Genomic DNA, 13,804 nt, shown 5'->3' on the forward strand with positions numbered 1-13,804 from the left:
ATTTCTAAGTATTGTATTACTTGTATTTGCATATTCAAGTAGTATCTGCATATATAATCACTTATAATAATACTTACAGGTTGAACTAGAGTGAGGCATGGGAAGCATCCAAGCAGAAATACCTTCAGCATGGTTCCACTTATTGTGGAACCAATAAGTGTTGAAAAAAAAAAGATAATGAAGACAATAAAGATGTACTGAAATGACAGATTCATCCAAGCAAAAAAAAAAAAAGATCTTTTAAAATCGTTACACAAGAAATACAGTTGTGGCTGAGGTGTGGTCCCTGTGCAGCTGCAGGGGAGGAGTGGTGCAGTGAACTCAAGGAGTCAGTACCGGGAGGAGGGTGAGCCACAGGTGGTGGTGATTGACTGATGATGGAGTCTCTTTCTATTTCTCTATATAGTGAAGCCAGAGTTGAGCGGGGAGAAAGAGCTCGACTGGAACAGACTGTTTTCCTTGAGTTCACAACTGTCAAGAAAACGCAATAATAGTGAGCACAATCATCGTGTATGTCTGGTACTTTTACAACAGTCATGTGAGAAAATAAGGGCACCGCATTAAATTATCAGCTCTTTATTAAGAAATGTTCACATATCACTGTCCAATCATGTTTTCATGTATTACTGGAAAAGTAAGTGACTTAATTGCAATTAAATAAAAACCAAATAATAATAATAATAATTTACACATCAAAAAAACAAAAAAAACAAAAAACAAAAATTGTGTATTTTAATGGAGGAAAAAGTTAGGACATTCTACCCCCCCTAATAACTAGTGTTGCCACCTTTGGCTGATATAACTTCAGTGAGACACCTTTTGTGGCCTTTTACCAGTCTCTGACATCGATCAGAAGAAAGTTTGCCCCACTCCTCACACACAGCAGACTTCATGATGGATTCTATGATGGTGAGCTGGCCAGGTGGTGCCTCAGATAAGCACCCCCAAACTATGATACTGCCACCTCCATGCTTCACAGTTGGTATGAAGTTCTTTTCTTGCAAGGCTGTATTTGGTTTATGCCAAACATGTCTACTGTTCTGGTTCCAAATAATTCCACTTTAGATTCATCTGTCCAAAGAACATTATTCCAGAAGTCATGGCGTTTGTCTACGTTTGTCCTGGCAAACTTCAGTCTGGTCTTAATGTTTCTCTTAGAGAGCAAAGGTTTCCTCCTTGCACACCTCCCATGAAAGTCAAACTTGTGTAGTGTCTTTCTGATAGTAGAGTCATGCGCTTTCACATCGACAGCAGCCAGAGCCTCCTGTAGTTCCAGTGATGACATTTTAGGCTTTTTGATGACTTCTTTGAGCACCTTGCGGTCTGCTCTGGGGGTGAATTTGCTTGGAGGGCCAGACCTGGGCATGGTGACAGTTGTTTTGAATGTCCTCCACTTGTAAATACTTTTCCAGATGGTGGAACGGCTGATGTCAAATTCTTTTGAGATCTTTTTAAATCCCTTACCAGACTCATAAGTGGCCACAGTCTTCTTTCTTAGGGCGTCAGACAGTTATTAGATCTCATTAGATAGATATATAGATAGATACAACCTGGTGACCATTACCCCTACATTTTAAAGGGTAGACAATTATACTTAAAGGAACATATACAAACAACAGTTAGTTTTGTATGTGACTCATACCTGGTCAATCTCACATCACTGTGTTGCAGCAAAAGGATTAATCAGGTGTGTCCCTGATTGTTGCCCAATTGTGTTTACCCTTGTTAAGATGAGAATGTTTTCTAAGAGTTAGAGTTTCCCAACAGTTACGCAAATGAGATTAAATCATCTCTTGCAACTGTGTATAAAAAGCTCTGCTGTCAGTACAACATTACCACAATCATCCACATCTCTGAGACAGTCTGCTGAAGTTGTGAAGACCTGACGGTAACATTTCTCATCAATCTCTTATTGCTTCTGTGTTTTCAGTATAATGTTGGTTGAATGGTGATATTGCAGATGGTTTTGACCACATCTCATCTGAAATATTGTTAACAGGTGAAATCACTGAAACCATGATCAAGGTTGTGTTTCTGCTTGGATGCCTGCTGAGCCTTGCTCTGGCAAATCCTGTAAGTGTAATATGCCTGAAGACTGTGCTAGTGATGTTATCTGTAATATATGAATATATCTTGCACTGTGTGTGTAACTGTGTAACCAGAGACTGTGTCAGTGCTCCTATCCTATCATATCCAAACAATACATTTGCATGTTTTTTTAAACAGGACGACTCAGCACACGAGCGCGATGCACGTTCTTCATCTAGGGAGGGGGTGAGTCTCATGTTTGTCTTTCTAGGTTTGAACATTAGACACACTTGACTCTCTGATATTTACATATCTCTAAGAAGTTATTCACAGAGAATGCATTATCACATGTAATAATATATATTACTGATTTTCTTGCAGATTACTGGGCCTTCCCTAAATCGTCTTACCCTGCTACTACCTTTTCTACAGAATCCAGCACTTCTGCAGAATTCAACGCTCCTTGCTTTGCTTCTTGCTGCTATACGATAAGCTGCTCCTTAACCAACAGCTATTACTGCCACAAAGGATGAATTGAAAACGAACAATCAATGAATAAAAACCTATGTTAAATTGCACTGGGAGTTTTTTATTTATTTACACGATTATTGAAAATCCCCGCTTATTTCTGAGTGACTCGGTCTTAAAAAGACTTTTAAAAAAAAAGAACAGATTATTCTAGTCAATATAAACAACATCTCCTTGTTCATGCAGTTTCTCACAAATCAACCAAATAATTCAGTATGCATCATCACAGAATATGTAGCATATTTATAGATACCTATGTTTGTTAACCCATATGGAAAAGATATATAGAAATTTTATAAAGTTTGTCTGTCTTGTGTGAAACTGGTATGAAAAGCATATATGTATGAAAACAGATATAAGATCCCTTGAAACATTATATAATGAAACGTGTATGTTTTGGATACTTACTAAAACAATGTATGAAAGTAATGCGAAAGTGGCCACTTTCATGAGTAAATCATGTAAGCCTTATATGATTTACTCATGAAAGTGGCCACTTGTATCTTGTTTAATCTGAGGAAGCCCCTAAAAAAAGTCAGTGATCCCTGTGGACCTGTCTCGGATTTTCTCATCACTATTCATTTTAAAGCTCAGTTTTTAAAACGTTACGATGTAACTACAGCCCAGCCCATGCAGCAGTGTTTTTAATGACTAGCCTTTTATTGCAGCTGTTCTCCTCACTGAAGTTTGGCCCATTTACAGCATCCTGCCATGCAATTACATTAGTCCCTAACCATCAGGAACCCTCACGTTGATTTTTATTGAGTAGAAAAAAGTTAGCGTTCATGCTCCAGCTTCACTGTGTTTATGCTAGGCTAACCATAGCTGTGTAGCTAGCCACCCACAGCACATCATTATATACTGTTGAGACCAAGTAGTAAAAACACATGTTATTTTATGACCAGTAGTCAATCTAGTTGAATTAGGTTAACAGCTGTAGAATATATATTATCCTTTAGTTTAGATGGTATGCTGTGTATGTAGTCTAGTTCTCATTATATTCTTGAGTTAACATAACATATTCACATATTAGTTTATGCCCTGCGACAGACTGGCGACCTGTCCAGGGTGTACCCCGCCTCTCGCCCTATGACAGCTGGGATAGGCTCCAGCGCCCCCCGCGACCCTGAAAAGGACAAGCAGAAGCGAATGGATGGATGGATATTAGTTTATTAGTTAAATGTGCATTACTCTGTATCCTTGATCTGCTGAGAATGTCTCACACTGTGGGTTCTTGACATGTTTTATTGCTGAATCATGAAGAGAGAGGAAGCTCATTTCTGCCGCTTGTATCCGCGATCTCGTGAAGGGTGGCTGGCCTCTCCCTTAGAGATAGGGTGAGAAGTTCGGCCATCCGGGAGGGGCTCAGAGTAGAGCAGCTGCTGCTCCACATCGAAAGGAGCCAGCTGAGGTGGTTCGGGCATCTGACAAGGATGCCCCCTGGGCGCCTCCTGGGTGAGGTGTTCCAGGCATGTCCCACCTGGAGGAGGCCCCGGGGCAGACCCAGGACACGCTGGAGAGATTATATCTCTCGGCTGGCCTGGGAACGCCTTGGTATTCCCCCGGATAAGCTGGAGGAGGTGGCTGGGGAGAGGGAGGTCTGGGCCTCTTTGCTTAGGCTGCTGCCCCCGCGACCCGGCCCCGGACAAAGCGGATGAAGATGGATGGATGAAGAGAGAGGAGACTCTGTGTCTAGGTTAGAAGAGATAAGTCACATTCTATACCCCCACCTTTGCAGAAAGACAGGGAGGCAAGGTCAGGAGCCAGTCTCGCTAAGAAGTAGAAAAACATGTGAAGAGGTAGCTTTATGACTAAGGGGGGTTGCCAGAAGCTATAAAGGTCTGTGAATGTCGCCACCCCTTTGAGAGACATGTGCCTGACCCTCTGGCAGCTTCTCTCCCGTCCGGACGTTCTAATGCTCTGTATTGTTGATTGTATGGAAATAAATGATTGTTGATTGAGCATTTATACACCGAGTATTGTCCTTCCTTCAGCCCAAAGATTAAAAGAATTGGGAGATTTCAACAATACCAGCTGGCCCAACTTCAGTAAGCCTAAAAACGCCACTGCTGTTTAGTTTTCTGTCTTCATTTATGTCGGAAGTGATAGTAGAGCTGTAGGTCAAAATTTTTGCTGTGGGATTTCAGCCAACGACATGTGCGGATCGAGGCACAGCGACACCGCAATCCCGCCCATACGGTAAAAAAATACATTTTTCCTGGCCAAAATATATTTCAAATATATGGTAAATATATGTTGCATTTGTGATGCTCAAAAAAATATATTTTTGAAATTGAAAATATATTTTTTTCAAACCAAAATACATTTCAAAAGATATTTCAGGTTGAAGAAAATACATTTCCAGCCTTAAAGTAGAATGTATATCAAAGTATCCTTTATTTAAAATGTATTTAGTGCAATAATGATGATGATGATGATAATAATAATAATAATAATAATAATAATAATAATAATAATAATAATAATAACAAAAGTAACAACATGTTTTATGTACATCTGCAAAAAACAGTTGGATTCAAACAAAACAGTCAAAGTTTTAGCAAGAATTAGGCTGTTTATTCATTTGCTTACAGTATTTCACATTACACAATATCTTACTATAATGTAGCGTTCAATTGACTTTGAAATTATCTGTCAGTGATACAGTAAACAAGATACAACAACTGATAGGTTTGTAGCTTGAACCTATTCGCTGGAACGTTGAGGACAATATAATTACACAGCAAGCAAGACACGAAGTAGGCAACGTTCTTCATGTTTCTCGTGCACGGGAGAGAACCGGACAAACGCCGTTCCTTCGCTTGACCCCAGTTGCTCTCATCCGTTCTCCCGTAACACTGCTCTTTTATTGAGGTTACATGAATATGCATAGGTTAATTAACATATGACGTCTACATACACACAAAGAGTACCTTGCCTTTGTGTGTGTGTGTGTATGTGTGTGTGTGTGTATGTGATTTGTGTGAGGTCAAGATGTGACCCTGTGAAGACTCCCCAAAGCTGGTGCCAGAAGTCTAGCGGGTCCATCTGAACAAAAGGCTCTTATACTTAAAGAGATATACGTGTGTTTGCTATATCAACAAAGAGAAGACAGGACCTCTCTTATGCTCCTAGGATGTGGGTGTGCATTCCACTCTAGAATGCACACCAAGCCTTTGCAGCCTGCTAAAGATCACAGTCCTATCACTACACAATTGATTATACACCTCTAAGCATATATGGTTAAATATTTCTAAGCATAAATGACAATCAACAATACAAAACCTAACATCCCCCCCCTTTTTGACCTTTATGCTAGAAAAGCTCCCAGTTATGATCACTTCAGGTCTGACAGTTTCAATGCAAACATTTTTATACACAGCATATTGTGGCATGCAGAGGAAACTTTACAAAGAAGCTCACAGAGAGAGATTGTTATTCAACCCCAAGCTGGTAGGGGGAGCTCTTTATTACAACACACACTGATGCTACACTGTGCTTCGAGGGTCATCAACAGCATAACAGAACTCACCCATGGTTTCATTCATTCTATAAAACAACAACTGTAAGTGCCTTTGAACCACAGTACAAACACAACATTCAGGATAACAGTTAAAAGTAGTGTAAACATAAACAACAAAACAAGAACATCCAAACAGCAGCACACGTCCCAAGGCATGATGGGAGAGAACTAGCCGCTCCCCCAACACGCCACAATATGTCAAATCACCCTAAATTACTGTGAAAGTACACAGTTTAACAAATGTATTAGCAGTTATCCCATTCCTCATTGATCTCATCCAATGGCAACCTGCATCCTACGAGCAAACAAATGAATTGTTAATTTAATAGTTGGAATAAGAAAGTAACATTTTCAAAAACATCTCAGCTTGGTGGTGCTTCCTCCGGGTGTGCAAATCACATGTCTCTCTGCAGCGTGGTTTGAGTTCTGCACGGCGTCATAAATGTCTCTTCCAGTTGTTTCCATCATTGTCCATAGGACCAGAGTCCAAATGTATGTAGAATAAACATTCAAACATACCAGTTGGTTTTGTTGTTTGTCGACATGGGTCTCAGCTTATCGTGAAAGCTGCAGACCTCTCAGCACTCAAGTTTATGGCCTCTACCAACCCCCATTACCTCACTTCAGGCCTTCGTCCTGCGAGGGGGATACTTATGACTCCTCCACTGTCCACGCTCTGCAGAAAAACCCCTCTGTAAAAAGGGTGCTGGGTTCAGTTATCTTACTGCTGTTATGATCCAGCAGCCTTCAGAGTGTCATCGTATGCACAGTATAGTGACACAGCATTAGGTGATGTTCATAGGAAACTGCTGTCATCACCACCATAGCTTCTGGTTCCTGTGCTTTTCACAGAATCATGATGCCATCCTTAGACTCCCTCTGTGTTGTCGATGGAGCTTGGCACGTTCCCCTCATCCTTCAGGTGCCCGTCTGTTGTCCACAATCTCCTCTGTTGGCCTCTGTTGGCCCCCTTGGCACAGCTCTCATTCCAACGCAGTTTCATGGTCCTTGCTGTGGCTCCAAAGTCTGATCTCATGATGGGCCCCAACCAGCTTGACCTTTGACCTCAACCACTGCCTGGGCTGTCAACTATGCCTGGAATGGTTCTCGCTTCTTCACTGGGCCTCTGAAGATTTCTCAGGAGATTACTGCTGCACCTGTATTTCCTTGCTAGGAGGAAAAACTTCTATTTGGAGAGCATGTCAACAATCATCAAACCACATTCTTTAGTTCAGTAAACTTCACTTATAGGCCATCAAAGCCTCATCTGAACATGGATGCACCACTTGCATAGGTTTAATACCTGTAAATAAACTGTTAATCACACAAATCACTGCAACAATAATAAAAAACATTATTTAATGTTAAAAAACATTATTTAATGTTAATCCTGGACACTCCCTCTTGACGCATGGACACTCCCATGAGTCAACTCATCAAACCTGGATTCCTGTCTTAAAGAAAAAGGTTAGCTAAATCATGTCCCAGGCAACATCAGGGCATCTCCGCTGGAGTAGCTCCGTAACCCTGCAATAAAAGATGTTAGCGTGTTTTGCATATTAAGTTTGCTTAACACCTGGCTCTGCCAGGAGCCTGCATACACACCATCATGGCCTGGAAAAGAAGATCTGGAAATGAAATCAAACTGCACACTTGTAAACAATTGTATCATAAGAGCAATAAGCATTCAACATCAGCAAGAAAAGTGTCATGTGCAGGTTTTCTCAAATCAGTAAACTACAACTATTACCATAATTCGCCTCAGACATGGATAATCCCATGTACTCAGTCAACATTAATGTAATCGGTGACTGCTCTTAAGCAAAGTCACTCCACTCATATCTTACTATGGGCTTAAAAGTGGCCAGCTAATGAGCCCATATTCAACTATTCCATAAACACTGCATCTCTTATTTGTTTTTCTCATGTCATTTGTCCGCTTCTGCCGAATCTTCTACATGCATTCTCAGAAAAACAAACATTAGCAACACACATTGACCGTGGTTAGACGCAGGTCGACAGGCTCCAGAGGTGCCATAAAAAGACCATAAAGTTAGCCATCCATAGCTGTGGAAAGAAGTAACACCAGTTTTCAACACAGGAAATTTGTTGTTATTCACATTATCAAAGTAACCTTCACATTTCCCCATCAACACAGTGTAACAGCATCACCACTCATGACCTGTAAACACAGTTTTCTTCACACATAAACCCAGAAATCCTGTAGTAGAAAAACATTAACCAGTTGTCCCGTTATAAATCGCATGAAGAACTGTAATGCTGTAGAAAAGAAATGTAAATGTTAGCGCTGCGCAGGTGTGTACACACTTTCTCACAGTTTCCTCTGTGAGCAACACAAGGTAGTGAATAACACCCCTGGTAGATGCACAGACACAGAAAGTGGCACCTAAAAGGTTAAATCATCACGCAACCTCGAATGTTGCTGTCATCTTTCTGCTCCTGTAAAAGGAAACACACATAGATTCATCTGCACCTTTGTCAGGTGAGGGTTAACTTCGCACAGTCGTGGACAGGAACTTACTTTCTAATTGTCCCAGTTAAGTGACTTTCTCCAGAGCCCATTTTAATGTGGAGAAACTCACTTGTAACAATTTCCTCGACGACGTGTCATACAGCGCTTTCTGTTCTAATCGTGCAGATCTGCTCAAACGACAGAGATTATCGAACAAAACTTTCAGTGCACTGTGAAAGTATCAAAATAAAAAGGCCTTGTTAAGTCATGACACAAGCTCCTCATCTCAGGCGGGTAAATCATACCATTAGCATGGTTCATCATACCATCATACTAATTGGCAGGCTCAACTTCACAACAAAAGAAAAATCATCAGCTAGATTAACTCCAAACCAACCATCAGCTGCACAACACACAACATAACCCTAATGTCCTATTAGCTATGAGTTTAATCCCCAGGTCTGTGCTTTTCACTCATTTAAACCACACACCCATTTTATTCAGTTTTCCTTTTTCCCTTCATCATAAAACATGTGACATGTTGTCATGCACTTCACAAAAGAAGTTTGTTCTCACACTAACATGTGAGCTCGAGTGTTCTGAGACGTTATATTTGGTATATCCAGACCATCCGTCGGCTCTTACTTCGGAAACATGGCTTAAAAAATTTCTCTTCAACGACGTAATCCGATAAAAAAACCGATCTCTTTACCCGTCAGCTTCCCGTGGCTGTCATGCGACCGGTTATTGCAGTTAATAATACAACAGCTTCTTGACATTTTTTGGGTTTCTTTTTATCGCTGCGTAACTGAGTTCAATTGAAAGCCTGCGTGCGCTAGTACCTCTTGCCACAAGTTCCCAGAATCCTTTGTGGTTTTACCCCTGAATGACGTCACATTTTCAATCTTTATCCTGGTGGACCGGTCTCTAGTCAAAATGCCCGGGCCGATTTTTTGTCCCAGTCCAGCCTTGGCCATTTTGGTTCAGGGTGCCTCTAACTCTGCACAAGTCACTGACCCTGGATCCAGCACCAAAGATTTCAAATTTTGATGCATCAGTCCATAATACCTTTTTCAAGTCTTTAGTAGTCCAATGGTGGTGTTTCATGGCCCAGGCAAGCTTCTTTGTCTTATTCAGATGTCTTAGCAATGGCTTTCTTGCTTCAACTGGTCCTGTCAAATAGGGCTGCCAAAAACGATTATTTTGATAGTTGACTAGTCACCAATTATTTTTACGATTAGTCGACTAATCAGATCATGCATCCATTGGATGTAAAACGTACAGCTTATTGCACCAGCACGCATCTGCTCTTATATAACTATCATTAGCTTACAGCTTTAAGTGTTTAAGGTATGTGCTAACTAAAAATAAAGACAAAATGGTAGTTAATTAAATTTTAATGAAATTTGCAGATTGTTTCGGTGAAGTTTAATAAACTCAGCCGTCTGCTCCTTGCTATCTAAAATATAACGGGACACCGGAGTATATTCTCGAGCATCTCACACTTCTAATCAGTTGGCTGCTTGACGTTTATTCAGCTGTGTAAAAACTATAACTTTAATCTCAGCCAAACCGATTTACTCAGGAACAAATAAAATACTAAAAAAAAAAGCCAAACAATAACATTTTTAAGTTATCTAAGTGACTTATATATCATGTTTAACCTGAGTAGGGAAAGGCAGCGGTGGGTTTGAAAACGATTTGCCGGGAGTCCGGTGTTCTCACCGGCTCTAGTGAGCCTTGCCCCCGGCTAGCTATTGAGCTAGTGGGTAACAGACGTCTCCGAAAACGTCGGAACGCTTTTGAAAATATGTGGTGTCTTGATAAACTGAGCAGATATTTGAGGTTTACACAGCTACATTCTCGCCTGAAAATATGTTAAACGTTTATTTTGTGACCTAGAAAGAATAATAAGAGTAATATTAAAACTAACTAGCTGCCGCCATTGTTAAAAACTGAGCAGGGCCGCGCTATGAATTCTGGGACACAGTCTTCTTCTTCTTCGGGGTTTAACAGCAGCTGGCATCCTTGTACATGCATTGCTGCCATCTTCTGTTTCAGTCCGTTATTACACTCTTAAATACTACTACTTTTCCCTGCGTCTTTTGGGATCTTACAAAGCTTCAAACGACACGTCGACTATTAAATCAGTCGTCGACGATTTTGATAGTCGACGTAATCGTGACTAATCGTGGCAGCCCCACTGTCAAACCTGCAGCTTGAAGTCTTCTCTTCACAGTTGAAACAGAGACTTACTTACTACAACTACTACTGCAAGCTGTGCTTGAAGTTGTTGTCCTGTGAGCTGCCTATCACGCATGCTGTTAACTCTCAGAAACTTGTCCTCTGATTCAGTTGTGGCTTCGTGTCTGCCAGACCTCTTCCCCAGTTTACATCAGTTTCTGAGTGCCTTTTGATTGTAAAGGAAACTACTCACTGACACCTTGACTTCTGTTGTAATTTCCATGTAGGAAAGAGCTACATTTTTAAGTTTTATTAAAATTGTTAATTAACTTTTTCTCGCCATTTTTGTACAAACACACTACTTTCTGCAGTACAATACGATTCAACTGATACTCATAAGGGAATGGTGCATTAGTGTGTTCCAACACTACTTTTATGCAGACAGAGGGGGTTGTGAGTAATCCAGAAAAGTTGGAACACCTGTAGGAATTAGTAGCAACAGCTTTCAAGGCTTGATCAACCTCCATTGCCTCAGAACAGCTTTAAATTGTTAACCCATTTTGTGTTCCCTGAAAAAGGCCTTTTTGTATAATTCTGAAATGTACATTATTGTTAAGTTTTGGGTAACTTCAACTTTTTTTAACCTCTAACAGTTCACCACTTACCTTTATACCATTTCAAGCTATCCATTGACTTGAATGACTTGAATTGCAATAAATAGCTGGAAAAATTGTGGTGTTCTAAAATGTTTGACCGGTAGCAGCAGTAAGTTGGCCTGGATATTGCAATTACTAAATTTATATTTTTAATACAATAGTGTCTTTTTATTGTAAGCAAGCACATAAAAGAAGTATAAAAATAAAAAAACTAAATACCTAATGCCTCACTATTATTTTTACTGTGGATTATGAAAACCATTATAGGCTATGTTTTCACTTAAACATTGAGATCTAAAGTGCAGTTGAATAAATATAGTCTCATGATGATTCTACCAAAAGGAGTGAGTGAAACAAAGAGATGGCTGAGTGAGCTACACTGACTATTATCAGTAGAGAGAAAGCATCACTTTACTGTGAAGTTGTTAATTATTTCAATAGAAACCACCTCTGCTTTCAGTCTGTTGACTCTAGAAGGTCAAACACTTGGTTGGTGGATGAGCTTTTTCATGAATTTCTCAAGGATCTGGATGTTGTGAGGCTTTCTAGTTTGACACACCTCTTTAATATTGCATTGAAGTAAGTCCTCTGGATTGGCAGACTGGGGTGAAGTTTCCCCTCTTCAAGAAAGGGAACTTTAGGGTGTGCTTCAAGGGAAGGATCACACTCCTCAGTCTCCCAAAGAAGGTCTATGGCAGTTTATTGGAGGAGAAAGTCCATCCTTTAGTTATGTGACACACAGCATATTGGTAATATTTTCTTCCATCAGAAACATTTAAAAAACAAGAAGATCAACTTACTATTTGCAGTGTTCGTAACAAGTAGGTCTTTGAAATGAAAACCACTTTATTTGAAAAGATAACTAAATCTAAGTCTTTCAGCATTATAAATGGTATGTGGCTAAATGGCCTGACTAATGCTTTTTGCAAGAAGAAAAAATATAGAAAGAAAAAAGAAAACATATAGCAGGAGGATAGTGCTAGCACCTTGTTTTGTTTTGGAGTAATGACAGTTTATTGTAACACATGAAGCAACACATCCTAAGTGATCTTTCAAGTTAGTTTTCCAACTCCAGGAAACACTCATATATTTTAACATCACTGTCAAAAATAAAGTCTCTCACAGACATTTGCAAGGTTTAAAATTTAATTGTTAGGTCTAATGTCAGACCTTGCTGCTGAAGAGGTTCGTCACTGTAAACAAAAGCAAGACACTCTGTACGGTTCTCACTTGCAAGCAAGGGAAGTCCGGCAAGATGTTCAGCCGACTTCAAACTGACTCCCCTTGCAGGCTCTTTTATTGACTACCGTGGGTTACACAAACACGGTCAAACTGGTTTAAACTGGTTACACAATGTAAAACCCATGTAGTGTGCCATAAAAGCTAAGGCACTGTGTGTGTGTGCATGCATGTGCGAGCAAGTGTGTGTGTCTGTGTCTCTGTATATGTGACTTCCTGCCACACAATATATGCTTACAACCGTTTAACCACATTTCCTAGTTATCCACAGGTCATCTCCCCACACCCGTATATGGGTTAACTTTAATGGTTCACCATATACAAGCATAGGCGAACCCCTAAATGGAGCGGAGGGAACATCCTTTACCAGATAAGGAAACCAGAACCTTTAGATGGAATGTGCCTGCAATTAAACATTATAGCATCCAACACTATTATCAAAATCAACCTAACATTAATGACAGTACAGGAAATAAAACGAGGTTCACCACATGTCAACAAGATGATTATAGTATTTGGAAAAGATTGAGCAAGTATTGTTTTGCAGGTGGAAATACAGCTCTAGGCAACAGTTTTGCAAGTATATAATGCCTAACCACTTATCAGTCATCCCTGCATTCAGCAACTGCTTATTTGTGTTATATACACATTTGCTTCCATATATATCCATATAACTAGAACATGTTTTAACATGGTGATGCTCTGAATTTTACTTAGATTGGAAATATGAATATAAATTTTAATCTTACAGTATGTGTGTGTCTGTATGTGTATGGGATTAAAAACTCAAAGCTTCTCAGCATGATAAACAGGATGCGGGCCTTTAATGTTGCGAAAACACAATCTAGTCTGCTAATGAAATTGTGTTCACACCTAGTTTGGTTTTGCCTCAGGAGGCGGCCATGAGAACTGACCACATCTGAGGTGAAGTAACATTTAGCGTGGGAGATCAGTGTGGGCACAGAGTCTATTTAAAAGCCAAGGACTGTCTTGGAGATAGACTGCAGGAGCTTGATTTTATTCATTATTGTGCTGTTTACTGTCATACTCTAGTGTGGGAGCTCTAACTATCAAGGGAACTGAATTACACTCTGAACTGCAAGATGAAAGTCTTTCTTCTCATGATTTTATACTTGGTCAATTGCTCTGTTGCTGTAAGTACAAAAATGTCTA

At 40.0% G+C, this 13,804-nt stretch overlaps 1 long non-coding RNA gene across 1 annotated transcript; it reads left to right on the forward strand.

The window, feature by feature from the left end:
• The first annotated feature begins 1,703 nt into the window (after nt 1-1,703).
• On the forward strand, nt 1,704-2,591 carry LOC146707756 (uncharacterized). The gene is made up of 4 exons (XR_014921090.1): nt 1,704-1,888; nt 2,000-2,073; nt 2,227-2,274; nt 2,410-2,591. It is a non-coding gene; the product is annotated as an uncharacterized LOC146707756 (long non-coding RNA).
• The last annotated feature ends 11,213 nt before the right edge of the window (nt 2,592-13,804 follow it).

The sequence above is a fragment of the Copadichromis virginalis genome, linkage group LG6, assembly GCF_057382275.1.
Source record: "Copadichromis virginalis isolate Kocher_CV1m ecotype Utaka linkage group LG6, C_Virginalis_male_GT1.1, whole genome shotgun sequence".
Classification (NCBI taxonomy): Eukaryota; Metazoa; Chordata; class Actinopteri; order Cichliformes; family Cichlidae; genus Copadichromis; species Copadichromis virginalis.